Here is a 12,908-nt window from a genome sequence, read left to right as displayed (position 1 = left end):
TTCTCTGATGCCTTCTTTGAGTGGTTCAATCATCAGCAGATGGTTTATGCTGAGTATCCATATGGTGGGATGGATTTCTGGGGTTACCCGGATTTGGTGCTACCGGCTGGCAAGCAGTGGGGTGTTATAGGTGAAAATTTCTGACCATATCTCTATTTATTGTTTTAATAATGTTCTTGTGCTTTTTAATTGTTTATCAAGACTAATCAAAACTCATGTGATTATGCAGATATTGGGCCAGTGTGACCAGCAACGCGTCTGAGAGGAGTAGCTACCGTTCCAGCAAGAGAGGCTATAGGGAGGGTCATTCTTCGCGACCTGGATGTATCTGAGACCCTTGCAATGTTGCAGGAGCATATCAAGGGTCTCACCCTTGGTATTCCGGATGTGAGGACTAATGAGCTTCCTCTGAGATTACAGCACCATACCACTGGCGTGCCGAGATGATGGACCAGGTTCCTACACATGATTGCACATGCGGTGACTAGTTATCATGAGCACCATTAGATTAGGGTGCCCTCTTGCATTTTGAGTTTTTGGGTCATGTGACTGATTTTGTCCTGGACACAGAACACTATGTACAAAATATAAATAGTTATATTTATATATTTTTTATTTTCGGAGCTTTATTTTGGTTAATTTATATTATCCTAATTCGGTTTATTGATAAAATGTTCCTCTTTTAAAAATGTTGCAAATGTCTATCTAACACATAATTTGCTAATGAGTCAGTTAATGTTTTTAAGTTTCTGGAAATATGTTGATATTGAATAGAATTGAACTGTCTTTCCAAAATCTTGACCCTTAGGAACATAGATAGATAGCTGGATTTCGAACGGAATAGATGCCTGTAAGCTGTAGAATGACGAGCTGTCAGTCTAGCCTGACGACAAGTCGGTGTATTCCATGCGCGATGGCATCAGAGAGGAGTTCTATCAACGCGCTATATTTAGCGATGTTGTTCATTGATTAACCAATACACACCCCTCTGAAACTCACTAACTCACCGCTTGGATCAAAGATGGCCGAAGTTGCAGAAGATATATTCTGTGTACTACAAATTGCCCCATCGGCATATCCAAAAAATGATTCCAATGGGTTAGACATCTGCAAAAAAATGCAAAAGTGGATTACCTAACCAAAACGATCACTCTTAACGAAAACAAAAATGTAACAAAAGCATATGACGAGGTTACCATACTAAGTCAAGCATATTAATGCTTAAGGTACAACTCGTTTCGGGGTTGCGACAATGGAATTCCATCATAATCTACTAGCTCGTAGGCTCCTTTTGCTAATACACGCTTAAAAATATAGGGACCCATCCATAAAGACTAGAACTTACCTGCTCCCAATTTGTCGGATTCTTGATCATAGAGCAAGACTAGGTCACCTTCTGAGAAAACACGGGGTTTGACATTCTTGTCAAATTGCACTTTGACTCATTTCTTATGCGCTTTGTTAGCCGAGGCGGCATCACAACGAGTTTCATCCAGTTGGATTAATTCTAAGAAACGAGCTTCTTCCTCTAAAGTTCCGGGGAGGAGGTCAATTGCGAGCTTGAGGGACGAAATCTCACACTGAACTGGTAAGATTGCTTCCAAGCCATACACCAGTTGAAAGGGTGTAAACCTGGTCGCATTTCTCACCGATATCTAGTATGCCCACAAGGCTGAGTACACGATTAGGTGCCAACTCCGTTTATGGACTCCAATCATCCTTTGCAGCATGTGCTTCAAGACTTTGTTGATCGCCTCAACTTGCCCGTTAGCTTGCGGATAATACGGAGTAGAGCTGTCGTGGGACAGTCCTAATTTGGTGGCCAATTCAACCATCATGTGATTGTGGAAATGCGATCCATGATCTGTGACTATAGCTTGTGGAATGCCGAACCTGGTGACTACATGATTGAAAAAGAAAAGAGCAGCCATTTCGTCGCCGTTGTTTAATATAGGCAGCGCCTCGCCCCATTTCATAAAATAGTCAACTGTGACTATGATATATCCATGCCCCTCGGCCGAGGTGGGGTTACATTGCATGAAATCTATGCCCCATTTGGCGAATGGCCCAACAACAACTATTGGCTGCAGAGGGTGTGGGTGGGATTCTGGTTTTGCGGTCGAAGATTTGACAAGCATGGAAACTTCTGACTGCGGTTATGCAATCTTTGAGCATTGTTGGCCAAAAGTATCCTGCTCGTAAAATATTTTGTGCCGTGGCATAACCCGATTGGTGCCCCCCACATATGCCTGAATGATAATCACTGAGGACTTTTTCGGGCTCCTCATGGGTGAGGCACCTTCGCAGAACTGTATTGACACCACGACGGTAAAGCGTATCACTGACGATCATGTAGTCTTTTGCTTGGTATCGAGTACGTTGCTGTTTTGAGTGAGAGGTACTAGACCTATATGTTTGGGTTTGGAGATAAATGATTATATCTCCATAGCACGGATCGCTTGAAGATATTAGAAACAAAGATTCATCCACGATTGTTGCTTTGGATGTTGAATCGTTGGACGATGATGGGAAATCACATTGTAACTCTGCAAAAACTAGAGCTTTCTTCGATTTGGATTTTATGAATTCCATATCAAACTATTGCAAAATTGCTATCCATTTTGAATATTTGCCCCCAAGCAACTGTCACGACAATATGTAAGTCATGCAGTTGCAATCTGACAAAACGGTAGTTTTTCGAAAGAGGACATAGTGTCAGAATCTCTGTATTGCTTGAACAGCTGCGAGAGCCAGCTTTTCAACATATGAGTACTTGCTTTCTGTTTCATTTAAGTTTCTACTTAAATAATAAACAGGATGTTCAATTCCATTGTCTTCTTGAACTAAAACCATTGCGATGGTCATATCTGCTGCAGCCAGATACAGGTTAAAGTCTCTTTGATAATCAGGAGCGTACATTAATGATGCTTTTATTAGGGATTCCTTTGGAGCATCAAAGGAATCTTGTGTGACCTAATCCCAATTAAAGGGTACTTCTTTTTTCAGGAGACGCGTATAACCTTTAGCAAGTTCGGCTTAATTTGGAATGAACCTCCTCATAAAGTTTGCTTTCCCTTGGCGTTTCTGGATCTGAAGAAAATTTGAAGGTGGAGGAAAATCGATGATTGCTTGAACCATGCATGGGTCGAGACGAATTCCGTCCTTTGAAACTACGAAGCCAAGTAAATGACCAGAACTGACGCAAAACACACACTTGTGTGGATTGAGTCTTATTTTGTAGTGTCAGCAACATAGAAATATTGCTCTCAAATGCTATGGATGATCGGTCTGCTTTCGTGAGTGAGTCAGAAGATCATCGAGGTATGGTTGAACGATGTTCTTGATGTCATGGAAGGCATAATTCATTGCCCTATGAAAAGTTTCCCCTGCGTTCTTTAAACCAAAAGGTAGCTTACGGTACGTGAATGTGCCCCACAGATAGATAAATGTAGTCTTTGACTGGTCCTGTGGGCGGATATTTATTTGATTATACTCAGAAAATCCATCCATAAATGAAAATATTTCGCATCTGGTGCATTCATCAATTATCTGGTCGATGAAGGGTGTAGGGTAGTTGTCCTTTGGACAAGCTTGGTTTACATTGCTGTAATCGACACACACTCTAATTTTTCTTTACTTTTTCATCACAGGAACAATGTTCGATACCCAATCAGTTAGCAGAATTGGGTAAATGAAACCAGCATGGAGAAGTTTTTCAACTTCCGCTTTAATGGCAGCGGCTTTCTTTGGGTGCACCTGTCGAAGCCGTTGTCTTACTAGTTTGACATCTGGATACATCTTAATTTCGTGTTCAACTGTGCTCAAGTCAATGCCTAGCATTTCTTCATATGACCATGCAAAGACATCTCTAAACTCATGAAAGAGAGCGTAATATATTTCTAGTTCTGAAGAAGAACAAGATTTGCTGACATGAATATTTTCTACAACATCTGGTTTTGTCGAGATATTTATGGCGATAGTTTCTTTAATATTGGACAGATTTCGCTCGGAATCCACCGTGTTTACAGTATTTGATAGAAAATAAAAAATTGATGGATGATTAAGGTCGCTGAAGTAATCTTCGTTGTAATCCGGACGATGGGAACGATGGTGGTAATCTTCCCATTGTGCCCCCTATATGTCCATTCACTGAAAAATTCCTTCATCTGTAGAATATACATGCGACCAAGGATCTGAAGAGGTACCATACTCCTTAAACCTATCCACCCAAATGCTTGACAAGCGTTCATTGGTATTTGCCTCCCATGCCGAGAAAATTGATTGCTACAATATTTCTATTGGGCTTAGAGGCAACACCTGGTGACGATCCATGCTAATATCGTTTTCGGACATCTTCTGAATGGAAGATACCATATTGCAGGTTCCCACCATTGCCACTTTTTCCAGGTTGTTTGGAGGCAGTAGGGCAAAAGTACCCATCAATGTAGGGTCTTTTAGTAGGCCTACTCCGATATTTTGAAGCGACTGAGGGCTTCTGTGGATCATCAGAATGCTTCCCGTAACTTGTAAACTATTGGGGAGGAATGTCTGTTTATCGACAATTGTAATTCCCCCTTGGAAGGGAAATGTAATCTTTCTAAAGTATGTCGACACAATGGCAGCCATAGCATAAATCCAGGGCCTTCCCAGTAGGATGTTGTAATCGAGGTTTCCATCGATAACTTCCACATCAATTTCTACTGTTTTTCCCCCTAGTTTGACTTGCAAGTTTCTTAAAATCCCGTATGGATTGTATGTTCATCCATCAAATGCTTTTAACGTCATCGACAATCATGACAAGGGTGGTGAGCCTAAAGTTTTCCAGCATCTCATTGACATAATGCATGTAGATTCCCCCTCATCAATAATTGTTCGATGAATAGTTTTGTTGAGGGCTTTCACTTGAATGAGGAAAGCGAGATGAGCTGGTAACTGTGGGTCATATCCTTTACGATTAAAGGCCACAAGATTGGAATCTGCTGGGTCAATCCCACCTATTGCTGGTAATAAAGCTTGCTTTTGGGAGGGGCAATTTTGCAGTACCTCAAGTGTTGACATAGCGAACGACAATTGGGCCAGGTCCTCTACTATATTATAATTCTGTGCCGCTCTGGCACAATGATTAAATGTCGATTTGTGTACAACTCCCTTTGGTGGCTTTATCGTTAGCTCAGGAATGATGGGTGGCACAAATTCTGTCGAAGTTGTTGTCGAACTACTAGGTTGATCGGTAGCCTTGTTGTTCGACAGATGTGGATCCCCGTAATCTTTATTCCTTGTCGATATCAAAGCATCATTTTGTTATTTTGAAATGGACAGCATAAGGACTTGGGATGGGGAAGCATTGTCACTAGCAACCAGATTGGTTCCTGGGTTTGGAAATAGATCAGTCAATATTGCTGAGGTTTTTGAATTCTTAAAGAATTTCTTAACTTTGGTTTTATATGGAAATCTCTCGTCCAATGATCCTCATCGCATATGAGGCATGGCTGAGTAGGTTTCTTTTGCCCAGAAGGGTTTGCAGAAGAAATTTTAGGAGATGAATCATCTTGTTTCTTCTTTTTGCTCTTCCCTTTCTTCTTGCCCCCTGGTTGCTTCGGTTCTTTGCCTTTGTCATCTGACACGATGTTAACCTCCGAGGCTAGAATTTCTTCATTTGCATTTTGATCAGAAATCTTACGGGCTTTCTTGGATGTAACCTTTTTTGATTTCATGCTCATCGTACCTATCACGCTGTCTCCGGCGTGAGAGTCTTTGTTTGATTTAGGAGGAGGAGGAATGAAAAAATATAGTTTGGGAGCATCAGGGATTTTGTCATAGAGCGTTCCAAATTGAGTATAGATCAAGTCTAGATATTGCGCACGAGCAATAACCTGCTCTTCAGTGATGACCCCTCCCTTTGCCACATCTTCTGTAATAGAAGGTAACAATGACTTAATAAACCATTTAGCTAGCAGCTAATCAGGAACATATGCTTTCACCATTCTACGACGACGTCGCCATTCATGAATATGATCAGATATATGAGTGGCTGTCGTTTGTTTGAAATTGGTAAGAAGCTCTGTTCCTGTTTCATACCTTATCGGTAATTGAAAATGGGTTAAAAAGGTTGTAGCAAGGGCGCTGAAGTTATCGAATGAGGCTCTAAGCAACTCGATATACCATTTTGCTGCCGGACCAGTTAATGTTCACTGAAAAATGCAAAGACGAATCGAATCTTCATTGAGAGTGTTGGACGAACACCATAGATGAAAGGTCATCACATGATTCGACGGGTCTTCACCTGGATTTCCATTAAATTTAGAAATATCTGACGGAAGTTTATGAGGAACTGTCGGCCACCAAGGCGCATAAGTGATTGGATCGTTCGTTAGCTGATTTAGATCTGGTAACTCTAAAGTCGCCACGAAGGGAAACTGTTGATTCAGATTCAGTGAAGTGTACCCAGGATAAGAGGGGATCGCCCGAGCAGTGGGTCTTTGCATACTAGCATAATGCATTTGATGCTGATAACTTTGATAAGGTGGTTGGGCATAACCAATTTGAGACCATCGGTTATAACCATTTTGAATATACGACTGCCCATTACCTACAAATTTTTGCTGCTCAGATCCTTGGTAAGCTTGTTGGAATTGCGGTTGTTGATATTGCACCATCCATGGTTGTGAAACCATTGCTGTTGCCCAATATTGGATATTTGACCAAGATGAGGGGTAATAGTACCTGTTTGAGCCTGAGTCGCTCTAGTTAAGGAGCCACTAACTGGCAATTGCGGTTGTGTCGCGGAGGCAAGGGGCTGTTGTACAATGACCTAAGAAACTTGAGGTTGGCATATAACAGGCAATTATTATACTTGCGACACCGTCATAATAGTTGGTGTAGTGGGGATGTTCGACACATGGAGACTCAGTTGCATTGAGTATACAACTCTTTGTTGTTGAGGCAGTATTGGTAACCAACCACTGGATGTGATTCCAATTTGACCTGAATTCAGTTGTGAACTCTCATATGGCGGCAATCTAGTGATCAAGGGAATGATTGGCCTTTGGAGACTAGACTGTCCAAATTGATGTTGTGAAGGATCAACTTGTTGAGATTCAACATAAGAGATTCCAGATACTATTCCGGATGAACAAACGGGAACAAAACATACTGTCAAAATAGTCCCTGGGTGGACTCCTTCTAACAGTTGAGAGCTAGTTGGGACATATGGTATACCAACAAACATTGTTGGAGTGGTGGCAGGAGGTTTTGCTACCGCTGTATCGGACGAGATAGTCCTAGATGTCGATGGTTGTCCAGACATATCGAGTCCATCCAAAAGACTTCCCAGTGCTTCTACAGGAACTTGCGATAAGGGGTATTAACTTCTAAAGTATAAGGATATAGGTGGATCTCAGTCCCAACATGCGATGGAGTACTAGATGGAAGATCCTCCGTAATCTCTTCTATAGCAATCAATCCAGGTGGAAGAGGTAGACCGTCAGGTTCGTAAAATATTTTTGGTGTCGAAGAAGGTATGGATTCTGCAGCAACAGATGTTGGAGGGGTAACAACTTCTAAATCAACCCTGGATGGAGCTGGTTCAGGAATAGAAGTGTTTACTGTTACACTAGGATCAGTCATAATGTCCTCTTGTAACTGTGGAACTTCTTCTATGGAGGCAGGGATACCAGAAATGGTTGGAGTAACTAGAGTCTCAGAGGATGTTGAAACACAAGTTTCAAACAAACCAGTAGACTTTGACCTAGTTAAACGAGTTCGCTTGACTTGGAATGGTTTGGTTTCCGGAGTCAAATATGGGTGACTTGTAAGTCTCCACGAATGACAGGGTTTTGATTGACTTTCTTCCATGATTGTGGATTTATTTGATCAACTCAAAATAAGAGGGGAAAATGTTATTCCGTATTAAATGAATTTTAGATGCTTTGACACAACTTGCTTTTTCACTTTTTAAGAGTCGAGAAAAAGCTAAAGATGACTCTAGTCGCCTTCGATTTTTAATGAGCCTGAAGTGACAAGTGCTCAGATGGACCTTTTCCTTTAAGGAGTCTGAAAAGGAACGAAAGAGACTACTCTAGAAATCTAGACAGAGGGATTACCAAACCAATTGCAAAACTGCAGAATACTTTTTACGGTATGGCAGTCAATCTTCCCGAATGCTATGTTCAGTACATTGCGATCGATATGGTGGCAGACACGGCTTCCTAAGGATAAAGGATATAGCCTATTGTGGTCTCCCAATATATAATCGATAGTACATGGGAGCACAAGTCCGTACTGGCACTTATCGTCTCAAAGAGGAGGAATCACCCAACCTACGATGAAAGCAACAGTTACCAGGCTTTACGATGCCGGAATACGTCTCTAGCCTAGACTTCTAGATGTTGTGCATTAGGTTCCAAAGCGTTTTTATGTTCATTAAATTTATTTTACAGTTGATCTTTCTTAAGAAATTTTCCTTTCAGGTTCACTGCGTGATGTAGATATACAATTCCTAAAATGCAATCTAAGATGATAAACAATCGTTTAATCTTCTTTTTGCAATGAAAATCCTAGCTACTAAGGAAAGAGAAATGAAATTCTTTCAACATAGAGCAGAGAGCACACACTAGATGCACCGTCCTAAATCAAAATCAACAAGCAGTCTAAATGCAAATGCATGTGTATGTATTTGTTTTCCGCTTTCTTAATGTGTAAATGACAAAAAGAATGCTAAGTAAAAATCTGAATTATTTCTTCTTTCAAAACCACAGTACTAACAATTTTATTTTCAAAAAACGAAAAGGAGAGAAGATGACACTTTACGATTTTGAATTGAAAATGGCTTTCGACACTTGAAATACTACTAATTCAGATCAAATACAAGAGTAACAGTACAATCGACTATCAAGAATAGTAGGATTCTTTTCTTTGACTGAAAACGACACTTGCGACACTTCGAAATCAAAAGATGGCAGTTCGATTAAGCTATTATTTTGTAAAAGAGAACTGTAAATGGTGCACAATACATAAAAACATTCACAATTCTTTGTACACTAGAGGTTGGATGATGCAAAGAAGGGGGTTTCAACAGTGGTCCACTGATCATAGACAGTAAAACTCCTGAATAAAACTAAAGACAGTGAAGAAAAAACCAAAATCTGGGGGTAGATCTAGTGTTGTCTGATCATCGCACCTGTAACACAGGGAAACAGGGATGCATCCCTCCTATTGCACACAGGAGGTGTGATGCATCCATATTTCCTAAAGGAGAGGGTGTGATGGCAAAGAAATGAGACTTTAACTTGGTTTTTGGTCACAGTTTGCAGTTTAGTCCAGGGATTTAGGCCAAGCAAATGATAGTCAGTAACTACAAAGTATAGGGCTGATCTAATGAGGTTACTCAAGCTACTTCTAGGGTACGTAGGATGTTTGCAAGTCAATTGTTCAGTTCATAAACAAACTCAGAGATTGACTAAAGTAGCATTAAACTACTTTGCACTTGCATAGCAAATGCAGTTCAGGCTAGCTGGCTTGACTTCAGGCTCCGTCTATGGTTTATGAATCAAACAAATAGAGACAAGTAGTCAAAATAATCGCTCCCTAGTGAAGTCGCCATTTTGTTACCAGGAAATATAGTGTCTATGCAGAGCTGCTAGTCCCACTAAGACGGGTAGCTATCTTAGAAACAAACAGATTAAATTTACTTGTTTTTTCCTTTACGAGGGAGAGATGAGAAAGAAGCAGAGAGTACCAACCTTAGTCTTCCGCTTGGCTCCTTGCTTGTTTCCTTTCCCCTTTGACAGAATCTCGCCACTGCTTCCTTACTTGTCCAGCTTCAAAGAGAACCTGTAGATTCACAGCAGCATAATACCATCAAAGCGTAGAGATCTTTCATTGTAAACAATATAGGATCAGATATATATTGACCATATAAATGCATATAACAACACAATATTCAGAGATACACAAGAATATGGAGTAAAGCTCAAATAGATTTATTAATAAAAGTCATAGAAGAGAGGATTACAACCACTTGATCTGACCCAGCACCATCCTCCCAGCTTGAAAGCCCTCTTCACCTCACACAAAGCAAGATCACCCAACAATGTCTTCAAAGAGAAACCAGCAGCACCTCTTTGCAAATTACCAAATTCCAACCTCCCGGATCTCTTGGATGAGGGATCCATTTATAGATATTTGTAGGGGGGTGAGTAAGCTTCTGGGATTTTCATTAGTGTCATCTCTCTAATAGTTCTTGGTTCCACATGGAAATTTTAGATCTCTTACTCATCCCTGGGCGAACTCAGAGAGGCAAGTGTCAAATGAGCAGCTTCTAGAAGATTCTCTAGGTTTCCACCTAGCAAACTTCTTGTGCCATTTGTCTGCTCTCACACATCTCACCCTATAGAATGGCTTTCCAGTATGCATCGCACTTTTTGCATGTGGCAGGTGAGATGCATCGCACCTTTAGCACTGGGCAGTATGTATGGTCCTGCTTTGACCAGTTCTGAGTAGCTTTTCATGGAGAACTTCTGGGAGATGATGTAATCAGCTGACCTTTCTCCTTTAGGGTATGAAACAACACTTTTAGGGACTTAGAAGCCCTTGGTTTATGGACATATGTGATTGGGGTTGTAGTGTCCAAATATGTCTATAACATTCATTGGTAGAGACCAAGTAAGATACAACAACGGAATGGGAAATCCATGATGAAGTACACTCAGGAAGTGTGAATACAGGAAAGGAGTGGCATAATCAATTACTGGGCAGTAGAGGAACAAAACCTAGGAGCTCAAATTAGAAAAGTGGGCAAAGAATTATTGTTTCTATAGAGCTAAGTGGAAAAGATCTATGTGTGTGTGCTGATGTGTAAGGATGATAAATCTAGTTCTACAAAGTAAGTTTGAGAGTGCCTGTGCAGAGGTAAGAGACCTCGAGAGAAGTTGCACTGCTGTGAGTAAGGTTGAAGGTGCCTATGTAGAGAAAGAAGGCTGAAAGTGAACTGTATGTAGTTTAAGAGAAGAGAGTAGAGAGGACTACATGGTCCAGTTGAGCTGGTGAGTGTTGTGAGTGAAAAACTGTGTCATTGCAGATCATGCAGAGGGCCAAGAACATTAGAGTGTTGCGAGGATGAGAGAATATGTGTTAGAGTGCAGTGTTGTGATAGTGTGCATCGAAGTAGAGATGTTGTAGCACCTGAGAGGACACTATGTAATACAGTGGCAAGAGTAGTGTGAGCACTGTGTGAAGAATTATGAGGGTAGTGCTAAAGTGCAGTTGGTGTAGATCCCTTGACAGTTAAGGAAGAGCGCAGAGGAAATGTTTTTGTAAGTAGTGAGAGAAGATCTTCTACAAGTGAACACAGAAGACATAATGCAAAAATGAAATGTGTGAACAACCATTGTTGGTATTTATCTGTATAATTTTATGCCTCTATTTTTAGTTTGAAAATTGTATGAAATAGTAGAGCACTGGAAAGAGCAGGTTGATGCTTGCATACTGAAGAGGTTGATGTCTCTTGGAAAGTTGGTACTTATTGACCAATGGGGGTTGGTGCTTCTTGTGAGTGGGTGCTTACAAACAAACATATGTAATTAATTGGGTGCCTAATTTAAATCATAAACAAACAACAAAATTGGTGGTTTTTTCCCTTTGGGTTTCCACATGAAAAACATAGTGTTAAATGTGTGTTTCTCATGTGACTGTTGTTTGAAAATGTTTGTCTAAAATATTGTTGGCTCACTGTTTTTGTGTGTGAATGCACTCAAAAGTTAAAGAATATAAGAAGGGACAAAAAGAATAATAATAAAAAGAAAAGAGTTTCTTAATCACTAATTCACCCCCCCCCCCCCCCCCACCCCCCCACAACAATTCCTTATTGCAACAATTGGTATCAAAGCCAAGTCCCTTCAGCAATAGTTTGAACACTGGAAGGTATATCTATAAGGAATTATGTCTAGGAAAGATAGTCAAAGAGGATTACTCAAGTACAATATCAATATTTGATGGAACCAACTATGCTTTTTGGAAAGTGAGGATGGAAACATATCTTATTTCGCTAGAAGTAGGTGTTTGGACTTCAGTGCTAGTAGACTACAATGTCCTTGATACTCCTCCCACTGATGTATATGGTAAAAAATTATATGAGAAAAATTCTAAGGCTAAGAATGCCATTCTCTTTGGTCTTAGTCAATCAGAACTTAAAAAAGTTATGCATTGTAAGTCGACTAAGGAAGTGTGGGTAAAGCTTAACTAGAGTCATGAAGGAGATGACAAAGTCAAGAAAGAAAAACTTCAGACCTTGAGAGTGAGGTTTGAAATCCTGAGAATGAAGGAGAATGAAAGCATAGTAGAATACTTCCTCAAATTTGATGAAGTGACTAATATGATTAGAGGACTTGATGAAGAAGTCAAGGAATAGATGATTGTTAAGAAAATATTAAGATCTCCACCCATGATATTTAATGCCAAAGTCTCAATTATTGAGGAAATGGCTAACTTAAAGGATCTCAAGATGGATCAAATGCATGGTACTCTCATGACCTATGAGATGAGCGTAGGAATAGAAAAATATGAACCGAAGGAAGCGATGTTTAAAGTATATAGAAAGGGAAAGGAGCACAAAGAATGTCAATACTGCTCTTTTTGTGAATCCGATCAAGAGCTAGCTCAACTATCCTGAAAATTGTAGCGTAGCTCAGGAAAATATAAAGGGAATTTTCCATTTAAGTGTTTTGGTTGTCGAAGAGTTAGAAATTTCTCTTCCCAATTCCCTTATAAAGAAAAGGATGAAAAGGAGGAGGATCTTAAATTTGGAAACAAGTCTCAGACACATCATAAGAAAAATCCATATAAGAAGAAGGGGTTCTACTCTAGAAAGGATAGCTCGGCACCAAAATCAGACAGCGAAGACTCATTAGAGA

The sequence above is a fragment of the Pinus tabuliformis genome, chromosome 6 (genome assembly GCF_031772625.1).
Source record: "Pinus tabuliformis cultivar Carrire ecotype Pingquan chromosome 6, CPIR1, whole genome shotgun sequence".
Lineage (NCBI taxonomy): Eukaryota > Viridiplantae > Streptophyta > Pinopsida > Pinales > Pinaceae > Pinus > Pinus tabuliformis.
The sequence above is the reverse complement of the archived record's forward strand: the minus strand, read 5'-3'. Positions refer to the sequence as shown.